Source organism: Macaca mulatta, chromosome X (genome assembly GCF_049350105.2).
Source record: "Macaca mulatta isolate MMU2019108-1 chromosome X, T2T-MMU8v2.0, whole genome shotgun sequence".
NCBI classification, from domain to species: Eukaryota; Metazoa; Chordata; class Mammalia; order Primates; family Cercopithecidae; genus Macaca; species Macaca mulatta.
In genome coordinates this window covers 54,181,118-54,195,952 of record NC_133426.1, presented here as the reverse complement: position 1 = coordinate 54,195,952, position 14,835 = coordinate 54,181,118, and the positions used below count along the sequence as shown (strand labels likewise).

At 43.2% G+C, this 14,835-nt stretch overlaps 1 protein-coding gene and 1 non-coding gene across 6 annotated transcripts in view; one reads left to right on the top strand and one right to left on the bottom strand.

The window, feature by feature from the left end:
* Window positions 1–226: 226 nt before the first annotated feature.
* Window positions 227–14,835, top strand: part of WNK3 (WNK lysine deficient protein kinase 3) — a 169,938-nt gene continuing 155,329 nt past the window's right edge. For 2 of the 5 annotated variants that reach the window (XM_077989069.1, XM_001089789.4), the window contains exon 1: window positions 483–1,306. The gene's annotated coding sequence lies outside the window, so the exon portion shown is untranslated. Of the gene's footprint in view, window positions 460–482; window positions 1,307–7,747; window positions 7,811–14,835 lie in introns of those variants that run through there. The other 3 variants (XM_077989070.1, XM_077989072.1, XM_077989071.1) reach the window with 3 other exon arrangements.
* LOC114675302 (U6 spliceosomal RNA) lies at window positions 14,239–14,345 on the bottom strand. The gene has a single exon (XR_003726367.1). It is a non-coding gene; the product is annotated as a U6 spliceosomal RNA (small nuclear RNA).

Genomic DNA, 14,835 nt, shown 5'->3' with positions numbered 1-14,835 from the left:
GACCAGGTTTCTGAAGGGGTTGCTATGGCACCGAGGGGCCGGGGAGGTTCACCGAACCCTTAAAAGCATTGCTCCCTCCCCCACCTGCCACCATCAGGGCCGAGGGCCATTGTTCCGGGCAAAATGGCGTCGGTAATCCCCCTCCCGGTCAGAGGCCTGAGTAAAACTGAGGGTGGGAGTCCGACCATAGGTGGGAAGAAAAACTACAATTCCCAGGGTACATCGCACCGGCCTGCGAGGCGCAGGGCACGTGCCCAGGCCTAGCGGTTACATGCCGTCAAAAATCAGTTTCATAGCTTCCCTTTCTCATCCCTGCTTTGGTCGTTTCCCAGCCCCCCCGCGCGCGCACTGCGGTCCTGGGGGTCGGGGGGAACATGCCGTGGCTGTTGCCCCCGCAACGTAACTGGGAGGCCAGTATTTGTAAATCTGTGCTTCGACTTCTAATCCCAAAGCCGGCAGGTATGGGTCTCGCGAGAAAGCCCGGGAGTTGGAAAAAGGGAGTTAGGGGTGGCGGGCGAAAAGGTGCCGGCGGGTATCACCTCCTAACAGCGGTGCTACCGCATTCAGAGGCTCGCGAAGACCCAAGGGTGGGCAGTGGGGGGCTAGGAAGTAGTGTGTGCTTGGACTTTTCTTCTTCTTCTCTGAGGGGAGAGGGTAGAGCAGCTGAGAGAGCGAGAGGGCTTCGGAACACACAGGAGGTGTCGCGCGTGCTTCCTCTAAGAGGTTTTCTCTTTGCAAGGGGGAGAAGCCTTTCTCCTCGACGCGCATCCCTGTCTCCCGCGGCGCCGAGGGGGCGGGAGGCGTGCGCGCGCACTCGTTGGCTGGCCACTCGGCACCTCGCCGCGATAGAGGCGGTTCCGAGTTGGGGCTGCTCCGTTGGCTTTCTCCGCCCCTCCCCCTCTGCTGTTCTCCCCTCCCTTCCCCGCCCCCCTCCGCCCCTCTCTCCTACCCGTCCGAATTCCCTGGCTGGAGTACGCGTGCGTCTGCTCAGCTCCGGGCCGAGCGCGAGCTTGGGCTCGTACCCTGCTCCCCTCTCTCCGCCCGCTCTTTACCTACCGGCCGTAGCTGGCCCGGTGGGCTTGCGGGGAGACGCTCGCGCGCGCAAGCGCACACGACGCGGAGCGGAGCTCGAGACATCGAGGAGAGGAGTAAGAAGCATCGGAGGAGGCGATCGAGGAGGAGGCGGTGTGTGTGTATGTTTCTGTTCTACGGTGTGGCTCGTCGTGGGGCGAGAGGAGGCTCGAGAGAGGGCGAGGGAGAAGCCAAAAGAGTCAGAGTCTCCTCCTCTGCGAGAGCCTCTAATCTGGTGAGGGTCCCGGGCCGGCCGGGGCGCTAGGAGAGAGGGAGGAGGCCGGGGGGCGTGTCTGGGATCGGGCTGAGAGATGAATGGGCCAGGGATGAATGGAGGGAGGCAGCGGCGGCCAAGAGTCTGTTAGGAGTAAGCGCCCTAGCGGGGGGCGGCTTGACCGAGGCAGGGTGAGTGCGTTCACCAGTCGGTACCGGACGAGGTCGGGCTCGGGGCTAAGGGGCTGTCGAAACCGCTGAATAGGCGGAGAGGAAAATGAAAAGGGGGAAAGTGGGGAAGGGCAGGTTTGAGGCTGAGGTGCGGTTTTTGTTTTGTTTTGTTTTTTGTTTTTGATTTTTTTTTTTTTGGTGGTTGTTGAGGGGTGACAACTTTGGGAGCTGATGGAAGACCAGGGGACGGGGAAGGTGAGGAGGATACAGGAGGGGGACCAGGATACGGTTGACAAAGGACTGAGTGATCACTTAAGTGAGATTGAAGCTACTGAAAGGGAAGATCGCTTCGGGTGTGGGAAGTTCAGTTGTATTGATGGGAATAGGATGAAGGAAAGAGTAGATTTAATTAAGAGGTTCAGCTAATGTGTGAGGGACTGGATGGGGTGAGGAATATTGCTGGCTTGTTGTGTAAATGTGTTAGGTTCAAGGAGATTCTGAGGTGTTATTTGGGAAGGGGTAGTGTGTGTTGTGTGACTGACAGGTTGGGGATGGGGAGGAGATGGTATGATAGGTGAGGATGAAAGTGGTGAGGTGGCTTCACTGTACTGAAAGAGGTTTTGTTTGACTAGTTAAGAGTGGTGAAACATTTATATAATGAGGTGTGGGTGGAAATCCTGCACGTGTGTATCTCCGTATCTTGGGAGTTGAGAGACTTTGTTAAAATGAGACTGAACCCTCAAAACAGATGCGAGTAGTATGGCTATTTTTTCTTAAGAGTTACTGTTGATTGAGACAATTATATGAATAAAACAGCCTTTGAGTTGTGAAAATCTTGTGCATAGTAGTGATTATATCCAATTTTTGGAGATATCGTTGTCTGTTTTTCATCTATAGTAAGTTGTAATACCAAGAGAACTTTTGAAGAGGTCTTAGTATGTGACAGAGCAGCAGGTGTCTTTTAGAGTTTCTATCCTTTGGATTGATGTGTTTAAAAATTGTTTAAACTCGACAGCTCAAGGGAAAGATACCTTGCATTAAAGGATAGCAAAAATGCACTAAAGCTTAGCCGGGCGTGGTGGAGCATGCCTGTAATCCCAGCTACTTGGGAGGCTGAGGCAGAAGAATCTGTTGAACCCGGGAGGCAGAGGTTGCAGCTAGCCAAGATTGTGCCACTGCACTCTAGCCTGGGCGACAGAGTGAGACTCTGTCTTAAAAAATCCACTAAAGCTGACTTTGAACTAAAATAATTGTACATGATTTTTTTGGTCATTCCGAATTTATCTTGTTTGAAAATTGGCATTCGCTTTTTGGTGTGAGTTTAAATTACAACAGATTACGTGAACATTTTGTTCTGTGAATACTTATCTTCTGATAAGGATGTCTTGTCCTGGTCTCATTCTGTTCTGGGTCAAGATTAATGGTTATGGATTTTAATGTTTTGTGATTATTTTTTTACAAATTTTACTGATATATATTTAGTTTTCTTGGAAATGTTGCAAACTTGAGAACATTCCCATGCTGTTTTTCTTTTATTCTGCTTTGATATTGGAAAGAGTGTAATCCTTGTTTAGGCTACCCACAGTTCGAATACAGAAGGTCATATTCTGTTCATAGTCTCTCAGATTGAGATGAATACTTAATGTATTAAATAGTACAGTAGAAGTATAAAGGCACTATAAAAGCCTGGAAATGTTGCACTAACTCAACCAGGCAAGGCGATCTCCCAGTTTTTTGAACTCGATGTTTCTAGAGTGAAGGGCATTCACATTTTGGGTCTTGAAAGTGTAAGCATGGTATATTTGGAGAATGGAATGAGATAAGGCTGGAATCTTAGGTTGAGGCTGGGGTGAATTAGGAACTCTTGATTGTTTAAGAAGGGGAATAACAAACAGATTTATGGTGTTTCTGCCTTTGCTTCTGATGTCCCCCTCTACCTGGAATGCTTTCTCTCCCCCTTCTCTTGAATTTGAACTCATGCTTTTAAAACTTAACATCTGTCACCAGCTATTCCTGAAAGCCTTTCCTGGTTTCCCTTTCTTCCTTTTCAAAAACTCCACCAAGCTAGGTTAGGTCTCCCTCTTTAGAGTTCTGTCATACCTTGTACATAATTTTATTACGGCACTTCGGTTGGGAGGCGGGTAGGAAAGGCATTTTTCTCCTTCTATCTGAAAGAGAAATGAAGCCCAGAAAAACAAGACTTGCCCTAGTAACTGGTGGGCCCCGGAATTCTGACTTCTAGACCATTGTTGATCTTCATATCACAGGTTTACGTTTGCTTATATAATTATAGTTTTAAGAGTTAGATTTCTGTAGCGTTGACTTAACTTTCTTCCATAGAGTTTCTGTTTTTACTGTATTGTTCATTGCTGAGCCAGTAAATGATAAAGCCAGTGGCTGCAAAGAACCAGAGTAGACAGAAGTAAGGAAAATAATGGTTATTATTATTATTTTTTAGAGAGAGTCTCGCTCTGTCACCCAGGCTGGAGTGCAGCAGCGTGATCTTGGCTTACTGCAACCCCCGCCTCCCAGGTTCAAGCAATTCTCCTGCCTCAGCCTCCCTAGTAGCTGGGATTACAGGCACGTGCCACCATGCCTGGCTTATTTTTGTATTTTTAGTAGAGATGGGGTTTCCCCATGTTGGCCAGACTGGTCTCAAACTCCTGACCTCAAGTGATCCGCCCACTTCAGCCTCTCAGAGTGCTGGGATTACAGGCATGAGTCACCGCGCCCGGCCGCTATCAGATTTCTAGTCAGATAATTGAAATAAAAATAATTAACAGGGCTTAATTTTTTTTTTATTTTTAAATAATACTTATTAGTATATTTAACTGATTTTTAAAAAAATAATTATTTTATTATTTTTTAAGTTCTGGGGTACATGTGCAGGATGTGCAGGTTTGTTACATAGATAAACGTGTGCCATGGTGGTTTGCTGCACCTATCAACCCATCACCCAGGTATTAAGCCCAGCATGAGTTGGCTCTTTTCCCTAGTACTCTCCCCTCCTTCCGCCTCCCCGACAGGCCACAGTTAACTGTTGTTCCTGGAGGGCTTAAATTTTTGTGTATGTTTTTGTGGTGAAGGAATTGTGTATAAGAAAAAAAAAGACCCTCCTTTCTCAGTCTCTCAATATAAGTAGACAAGCTCTATTTACAGATATACTTGATTTTGTCTCTTGGCCAAAAGCCAGAATTCTTTCAAACGAGTGGGTCTTTTCCATCTTTGTTTGAGATCATAACATTTATGATGCCGTTAGGAGACATTTGATGACTAAAAAACATCTATAAGACATTCATTCAGAAATTTTAAAGCTTCAAAAGTAGAATTGATACAATTTTTAATTGTTTTGATAGAGCTTGTTATGAGATTTGGTTTGGCAAATGTTGAGATTGACTCACTGCAGAAATGAGCTTAAATGCCCTTTTAGGGATATATTTTTCTCATTAACTTTTTTTTTTTTTTTTTTTTTTTTGAGACAGTTTTGCTCTGTCACCCAGGCTGGAGTGCAGTGGTGCGATCTCGGCTCACTGCAACCTCTGCCTCCCAGGTTCAAGCTATTCTCCTGCCTCAGCCTCCCAAGGAGCTGGGATTATAGGTGCATGCCACCACGCCTGGCTAATTTTTGTATTTTTAGTATAGATGGGGTTTCATCATATTGGCCAGGCTGGTCTCGAACTCTTGACCTTGTGATCCACCTTCCTTGGCCTCCCAAAGTGCTGGGATTACAAGCGTGAGCCCCTGTGCCCGGCCGAAAGAAATGAAGTACATTGTTTTCTGTGTTTTAGCATGGTGACTTTTCTTTTTGAGACGGAGTCTCCGTCACCCAGGCTGGAGTGCAATAGTGCCATCTCAGCTCACTGCAACCTCTGCCTCCAGAGTTCAAACGATTCTCCTGCCTCAGCCTCCTGAGTATTTGGGATTACAGGTGCCTGCCACTACACCTGGCTAATTTTTGTATTTTTAGAAGAGACAGGGTTTCACAATGTTAGCCAGGCTGTTAGCATAGTAACTTTAAAAAATTGTGATAAAATTAATGTAACATAAATTTACCATTTTAACCGTTTTATTTTATTTTATTTTATTTATTTTGAGACGGAGTCTCTCTCTGTCACCCAGGCTGGAGTGCGGTGGCATGATCTTGGCTCACTGCAACCTCTGCCTCCTGTGTTCAAGTGATTCTCCTGCCTCAGCCTCCCAAATAGCTGGGATTACAGATATGCACCACCACGCCTGGCTAATTTTTGTATTTTTAGTAGAGACAGGGTTTCTCCATGTTGGTCAGGCTGGTCTCCAACTCCTCACCTCAGGTGATCTGCCTGTCTTGACTTCCCAAAGAGCTGGGATTACAGGCATGAGCCACTGTGCCTGGCCCCATTTTAACCATTTTAAAGTGTACAGTTGTACAGTAGCATTAGGTAACTTCATGATGTTGTGCAGCTAACACCACCTCAAAAGGAAATTCTGTACCCAGTAAGCAGTCACTCCCCATTCTCCCTTCCTCCAAGTCCCAGGTTACCATTAATATTTGCCTATTCTGGATATTTCACGTAAATGGAATCATATAATATATGACCTTTTGTGTCTGGCTTTCATTCAGCATGTTTTTGAGATTCATCTGTGTTGTGGCATGTAGCATTACTTTATTCCCTTTTATGGCTGAGTATTATTCCTTTCTATGGATATATCATATTTTGTTTATCCATTTATCAGTTCATGGATATTTGGGATGTTTCTACCTTTTGGCTTTTATGAATAGTGCTGCTATGAATATCTGCATGCAAGTTTTTGTTTGAATACCTGTTTTCATTTATTTTGGGTATACCTAGGAGCACAACTGCTAGGTCTTATGTAATCCTATGTTATGTTTTGTTTTGAGACAGGGCTCTGTTGCCCAGGCTGGAGTACAGTGGCATGATCATGGCTTAGTGCAGTTTCAACCACCCAGGCTGAGGCAGTCCTCCCACCTCAGCCTCCTGAGTAGCTGGGACTATAGGTGTGTGCCACCATGCCCCACACCAGGCTAATTTTTTACTTTTGGTAGAGACAAGGTCTCCCTACGTTGCCCAGGCTGGTCATAAACTGAACTCAAGTGATCCTCCTGCCTTAGCCTCTCAAAATACTGGGGTTACAGGCATGAACCACTGTCCCCGGCCCTATGTTTAACTTGTTGAGAAACCACCAAACTGTTTTCCATAACAGTTGCACCAATTATCATTGCCATCAGCCATGTATGAGGGTTCCATTTCTCCACATCCTCACCAACACTTACTTGTTGCTTTCTGTTTTTTACTTGTTTTTTAAAAAAATATTTTTATTTATTTTTCTTTCTAAATAGCCATCATAATGGGTATGAACTGGTATCTCATTGTGGTTTTGAATTGTATTTCCCTAATGATATTGGGCAGCTTCTCATGGCTTGTTGACTATTTGTATTGCTTCTTTTTTTTTTTTTTTTTTTTTTGAGACGGAGTCTCGCTCTGTCACCCAGGCTGGAGTGCAGTGGCCGGATCTCAGCTCACTGCAAGCTCCGCCTCCCGGATTTACGCCATTCTCCTGCGTCAGCCTCCCGAGTAGCTGGGACTACAGGCGTCTGCCACCTCGCCCGGCTAAGTTTTTGTATTTTTAGTAGAGACGGGGTTTCACTGTGTTAGCCAGGATGGTCTCGATCTCCTGACCTCGTGATCCGCCCGTCTCAGCCTCCCAAAGTGCTGGTATTACAGGCTTGAGCCACCGCGCCCGGCCGACTATTTGTATTTCTTCTTTGGAGAGATGTCTATTTAAGTTCTTTGCCCATTAAAAAATGTGGTTGGTTGTCTTTTTATTGTTGAGTTGTAAGAATTTTTAAAAAAATATATAGTCTAGATACTAGACCCTAATCAGATATGTGATTTGCAAACAGTTTCTTCCATTCCGTGAGTTGTCTTTCTGCTTTATTTTATTGTTTTGTTTTTGAGACGCAGTCTCACTCTGTCACCCAGGCTGGAGTGCAGTGGTGAGATCTCAGCTCATTGCAACATCTGCCTCCCAGGTTCAGGCAATTCTTGTGCCTCAGCCTCCCGAGTTGCTGGGACTACAGGTGCATGCCACCACGCCCAGCTAGTTTTTGTATTTTTGGTAGAGGTGGGGTTTTGCCATGTTAGCCAGGCTGGTCTCGAACTCCTGACCTCAGATGATCCACCCGCCTTGGCCTCCCAAAGTGCTAGAATTACAGGTGTGAGCCACCGCATCCAGCCAGTATTTTGTTTTATTGTAAAAATAGAGATGAGATTTTGCTATGTTGCCCAAACAGGTCTCAAACTCCTGAGCTCAAGCGATCCTCCTGCCTCAGCCTCCCAAAGTGTTGGGATTACAGGTATGAGCCACCGCGCCTGGCCTTTTTAACTGATTCTTTTGTACAGATTGTTAATGGGCAACTCTTCTTTAAAGAATTAAAGTAATACAGCATTAGATTAAAACACCTTTTAACCAAACTTCCTGCCCTCCCGTAGATAACCATTGGTTAAGAGTTGGTTCCATGGTTGCCAAAATAAGGATGAAAGAAAAAAAAAAAGAGTTGGTTGTGGAATATAGTCTTTTTTTCTCTGTATTTACATGCATATGTTTGTACATATACAAATAACAAGTATGTGATATATATTTTATGATTTTTCTCCCAAAGATTGTCACTTAGGGCTCTTTTCGTATCAGTGTTTATATATATGTTCACGTCATTATTTTTGATTAATACATAGTATTTCTTCCTATGTGCTTCTCTAGCTTTGACTAGTAGGATCAGTTTAGAGTATATCTTTCTAGTCTTTTTTATATGCATTCACCCATATATGAGTACCTTTAGAAATACAGTTTTGTGGTTTTTTTTTTTTTAACACAAATAGTATGTAGATGTAATATACGTGTTGTACTACAACTTACTTTTCTCACCTTATAGTATACATATGTAGGAGATTTTTATATATCAGTATATATATATCCATCTTGAATTTTTTAAACAGATGCTTATTATTTCACAGTATGGATGTACCATGTTTATTTCACCATTCTCCTATAGATGGATATTTAAGTTCTTTTCAGGTTGATTTTGTTTGTTTGTTTGTTTTGCTATTTAAAACATTGTTTCAGTTTTAAAAAGCCCTGTACCTACATATTTGTTCACATGCAGGAATATTTCTCAAGCGATACTACTAAGGATTTGAATTGCTGGGTGACAGTTATGCACTAGGTACTCGGAATTTGCCCTATGAAAAGGCTATTCCAGTTTAGCTGCCAACAGTGCATGGAATACCAAATTTCTTATACAATTCTCAAATTTAACAGATATTTACTTTTTGCATCCTGATAGATGAAAAATGATACTGAATCATTTGAGTTTGTACCCCTGTGTTTACTAATGAGTTTGAGCAATCCCCTTACCGTACATGTATTGGCCACTTGTACTTACTTTTTTTTTTTTTTTTTTTGAGACAGAGTCTCACTCTGTCACCCAGGCCAGAGTGCAGTGGCACAATCTCGGCTCATTGCAAGCTCCGCCTCCTGGGTTCACGCAATTCTCCTGCCTCAGCCTCCCCAGTAGCTGGGACTACAGGCGACCGGCACCACGCCTGTCTAATTTTTGTATTTTTAGTAGAGACGGGGTTTCACCATGTTGGCCAGGCTGGCCTTGAACTCCTGACCTCAGGTGATCCACCCGTCTGGGCCTCCCAGCGCGCTGGGATTACAGGCATGAGCCACTGCGCCTGGTCGATAGTCGTTTTTTAAAATTACATTTTGTAATGATTACTGAGATATATGGCAGATTTCTGTATGTTGATTTTGTCTTTGGCCTGTTTTCTGAGCTCTTGTTAGTTCCTTGTTAGTTATAGTTTTTTAGTTGATTTTCTTGGATTTTCTAGATAGATAAACATGTAGTCTGTAAGTTTTGAGTTTTGTCTCCTACTTTCTAACATTTGTAGGTCTTGTTTTATTTCCTCAGTTGGTAGTAGGAAATCTTGGCTTATTCCTGACTTTAACGATTATTTATGTGAAAGATGCTTGCCCTCGTGTGTAGGATAAATGCTAATTGAAACCACACTGAGATTCCTTGCTTAAACTTATCAGAGTGTTAAAAATAAAAATGTTTGATAACACTCTTTGTTGTCAAGACTGTGGGGTAAGAGACACTCACACGTTGGAGGTAGGAGTTTAAATTGGTACATTGCCCATGGAAGGTAATTTGGCAGCATTATATAAAGATACACATGTATTACATACGTTATTCTGAATATATTAGTATACTTAAATAAATAAAAGTTTAAAAAATAAATATGCAAATTTTCTTTGATCTTGACAGGGCACAGTGGCTCACACCTGTAATCCCAGCACTTTGGGAGGCTGAGGTGGGCAGATCACCTGAGCCCAGGAGTTCGAGACCAGCCTGGCCAACATGGTGAAACCTTGTCTGTACTGAAAATACAAAAATTAGCCGGGCATGGTGGCGTGCGCCTGTAATCCCAGCTACTACGGAGGCCGAGGCAGGAGAATTGCTTGAACCCGGAAGGTGGAGGTTGCAGTAAGCTGAGATCGCACCACTGCACTCCAGCCTGGGCGACAGAGCGAGACTGTCTTAAAAAAAAAAAAATTTCCTTTAATCTAGCAATTCTAGTTCAGGGATACACACACATACACACACACATATGTACAATGAAATCTACAATGTTATTTATAATAGCAAACAATTGAATACTACAAAATAAGAATGAGAAACTTATATGTACTGAAAAGGAAAAACATGTATCTTAAGTTACTATGACTATAAAAAGAGCTTGGTGTGTACTGTGTTACTTTTTGTGTAGATAGGGAAGGAGAGAACATATATTTGTTAATTTGCCTGAAGAGATTCTGGAGGAATACACAAGAATCTGTTGAGTGGTTACCTGTTGATGGGGCGAATGGAATTGAATGGAAGGGAGATAGAGTTGGGAATAAGCCTGCCCTTTATAAACTTCTTTATTTGATATTTGAGCCATATGATTGTATTATATGTATGTATATGTGTATGTGTGTATATATATAAATATATTACATATATTGTATTTTATATATGTATATATATGTCTTTTATTTTTTTGAGATGGGGTCTCAGTCACCCAGACTGGAGTGTAGTGGCACAATCACTACTAACTGCAGCCTCAACCTCCCAGGCTTAAGCAAACTCCTACTTCAGCCTCCCAAGTAGCTGGGACTACAGGCACATACTACATGCCTGGCTTTTTTTTTTTTTTTTTTTTTTGAGATGGAGTCTCGCTCTATTGCCCAGGCTGGAGTGCAGTGGCGCGATCTTGGCTTACTGTAACCTCTGCCTCCAGGGTTCAAGCAGTTCTCATGCCTCAGCCTCCTCAGTAGCTGGGATCACAGGCACGTGCCACCATGCCTAGCTAATTTTTGTATTTTTAGTAGAGACGAGGTTTCGCCATGTTGGTCAGGCTGGTGTCGAACACTTGAATTCAGGTGATCCACTTACCTTGGCCTCCCAAAGTGCTGGGATTACAGGCGTGAGCCACTGTGCCCAGCCACAGTTGTCTTTATATATATTCCTAGAGCTTAGATAAGTGTATTTATCATTTTATGAAGGAAAAATGGCTACATGTAGGTAATTATATGTAACTGTGAACTTAGTAAGAGATTCCAGGTTTGAGGCCTGATTTTTGTAAACTTTCTCACTAGGCCATGTTTCTACATTGCTGAATGTAGAAGAGATACTATCCTGGTCACTGGAGCATATCCCTTTGGCAATGCCAACATGGTTCATTACTGAAAAACTTTAGAAAATATATGGTTTTCTGCCTTCCTAAGCAGAGTCTCCTGAAAATCATTTAATGTTTTCTGGAGTATTGTTGAATAGTACTTTAATATAGTGCTGTCCCTAGGGGTTATTGAGACGTAGAAAATAAAAGCTTGCATTTATTGATTATTATGTTGTGCCTGGCACTGTGCTAAATATTTTATATGTGTATTTTCATATTGGTCCTGTGAGATTTCACAGATGCAATCAAGAATTATTGAGGTTAAATAATTTGCCCGAAATCTCTTCCAAAGGTTGAAAGGCAGAACCAATATTTGATTCCAGATTTCTCCCACTTCAGAGCATGTGTTCCTTTTTTTTTTTTTTTTTGTCTGAGACAGAGTCTCACTCTGTGATCCAGGCTGGAGTACAGCGGTGTGATCACAGCTCACTGCAGCCTCAATCTCCCTGGGCTCAGGTGATCATCCCTACCTCAGCCTCTCAAGTAGCGAGGACTACAGGCGCACAATACCACAACCAGCTAATATTTTATTTTTTGTAGAGGCAGGGTTTTGCCATGTTGTCCAGGCTGGTTTTGAACTCCTGAGCTCAAGCAATCTGCCAGCCTCAGTCTCCCCAGGTGTTGGGGTTATTACAGGCGTGAGCCACCGCTCCCAGCCAAGCTTGTGTTCTTTTTTTTTTTTTTGTGGATCAGCTAATTTTGAATTTCAAAATAATAAGTTCACAAAAGCTATTATTAATGAAAATATTCAATACCCAAGGTGATTTACAAAGTTTAGCTGAGATACTATCTTGTTCCCAGAACATTTATAAACACAACGTACATATATATACACACACATATATGTATATATATATCACTGAGTTAAATTTATATATTGAAAATAGGAATATAAGATATAAAAATAAAAAACAAAGGTTTAACTGAAAGTTTTTGTAATTATATACTTATATTGGGATTGCAAGATGAATACAATGCTATTTATTTTTTTCTTTTCTTTCTGAATTTATAGGGCTTGGAAGTATTTTGCACAGAAGACGATCTGTGTTCCAACATCTACCTAAAGTTCTTTGAACCTCAAGAAAGAGATGATCTCTATTTTTATATTGCCACGTATCTGGGTTTGGTGCTCAGCCCTCATTGTTTTCTTTTCTTTTCTTTCTTTTTTTTTTTTTTTTTTTTTTTTGATGCTGAGTCTCACTCTGTCGCCCAGGCTGGAGTGTAGTGGCGTGATCTCGGCTCATTGCAACCTCTGCCACCTGGGCTCAAGCAATTCTTGTGCCTCAGCCTCCCAAGTAGCTGGGACTACAGGCGTGTGCCACCATGCCCGGCTAATTTTTATTTTTGTATTTTTAGTAGAGATGGGGTTTCTGTTCATATGAAGGTAGTTCAACTCCTAAGGATCTGGGATAGGAAATAAGAGAAGAAAAATGCTGTTTCTAGACTCGCCTCTTTGTGGTTCTAATTTCTTCTCATCAGTACCTATAATTGCCAAAATAATATTTTTAAAACTCCGGGAAATATAAATTCACTTTGGTAATAGCTCATTCCGAGTGTGTTTTAATAACTCTAGATAAATATATTTAAATACTCTTATATTTTAACGTCCTCCAAATTGAATGGATTTTGAAGAATCCCCTCAAATATATTTATTTATATATATATTTTTATATTTATATATATTTATATATTGTTTATATATTTTATATATATATATATTTTTTTGAGACGGAGCCTCGCTTTGTTCCCCAGGCTGGAGTGCAGTGGTGCCATCTCGGCTCACTGCAAGCTCTGCCTCCCGGGTTCACGCCATTCTCCTGCCTCAGCCTCCAGAGTAGCTGGGACTACAGGCGCCCGCCACCACGCCTGGCTAATTTTTTGTATTTTTAGTAGAGTCGGGATTTCACTGTGTTAGCCAGGATGGTCTCGATCTCCTGACCTCGTGATCCACCCGCCTTGGCCTCCCAAAGTGCTGGGATTACAGGCATGAGCCACCGCATCCGGCCTCAAATATTTTTATGTTCAGTCAGGTCTTATATTAGTTTATGAGAACCAAGACTCAGTTTTTTACTGTGAGGCAGTGAGTTATTCATATGTTTGTGATCATTGATTGTGGTCAGAACCACAAAGCTGAAAGACTGCAAAAGGAACATGTGAATCTTCTATGGTCAATATACTGACTTTGGAGTGGAATTTGCTTTTTTTTTTTTTCTTTTGAGATGGAGTCTCAGTCTGTGGCCCAGGCTGGAGTGCAGTGGCGCGATCTGGGCTCACTGCAAGCTCTGCCTCCCGGGTTCACGCCATTCTCCTGCTTCAGCCTCCAGAGTAGCTGGGACTACAGGCGCCCGCCACCACGCCCGGCTAATTTTTTGTATTTTTAGTAGAGACGGGGTTTCATCGTGTTAGCCAGGATGGTCTTGACCTCCTGACCTCGTGATCCGCCTGCCTCAGTCTCCCAAAGTGCTGGGAATACAGGTGTGAGCCACCACGCCCGCCCAGAATTCAGTTTTAATTAATGTTATTTCCTCAGTTTTTCATGGAAAATGTGAATTTTTCCACCTTTGCCAGAGAAAATACTTATATTTTTATGTTGAAGCCCAAAGTCGTTTCTATTAAGTTGCGAGGCTAAATTAAATTAGTCTAATTTACAAAGTTGCTGGATAACTGGAATGGAATTATCTTTAAAAATGGATTTTGGGGACAGGCATGGTGGCCCATGACTGTCATCCCAGCACTTTGGGAGGCCAAGGAGGGAGAATCTCTTGAGCCCAGGAGTTTGAGACCAGCCGGGGCAACATGGCTTGACCTCATGTCTGCAAAAAACGTTTAAAATTAGCTGAGTCTGGTGGCATGTGCCTGTAGTCCCAGCTACTTGAAAGGCTGAAGTCGGAGGATCGCTTGAGCCTGGGAGGTCAAGGCTGCAGTGAACTGTGATCACACCACTGCAATTAAGCCTAGGCGACAGAGTCTAAAAAAAAAGAAAAAATGGATATTGGGATTTAAAAATATGGAACGCTTCACGAATTTGCATGTCATCCTTGTGCAGGGGCCGTGCTAATCTTCTCTGTATCGTTCCAATTTTAGTATATGTGCTGCCAAAGCGAGCACAAGCCTGAGTTTTGTTTTGTTTTGTTTTGTTTGAGACGGAGTCTTGCTCTGTTGCCCAGGCTGGAGTGCAGTGGTGTGATCTTGGCTCTCTGCAACCTCCACCTCCTGGGTTCAAGCAATTATCTGCCTCAGCCCCCCGAGTAGTTGGGATTACAGGCTCCTGCCACCATGCCCGGCTAATTTTTGTATTTTTAGTAAAGACAGAGTTTCATCATCTTGGCCAGGCTGGTCTTGAACTCCTGACCTTGTGATCCAAGTGCTCGGTCTCCCAAAGTGCTGGAATTACAGGCATGAGCCACCACGCCCAGCTGAGCTATGTTCTTAAACTGTTTTATGGTCAAGATCCACGATGGCCCCACATATACTATAGTCAAGAAGCTATTGAGGCCTGGCATGGTGGCTCATGCCTATAATCCCAGCACTTTGGGAGGCTGATGAGGGCAGATTGCTTGAGCCCAGGAGTTTGAGACTAGCCTGTGCAACGTGGCAA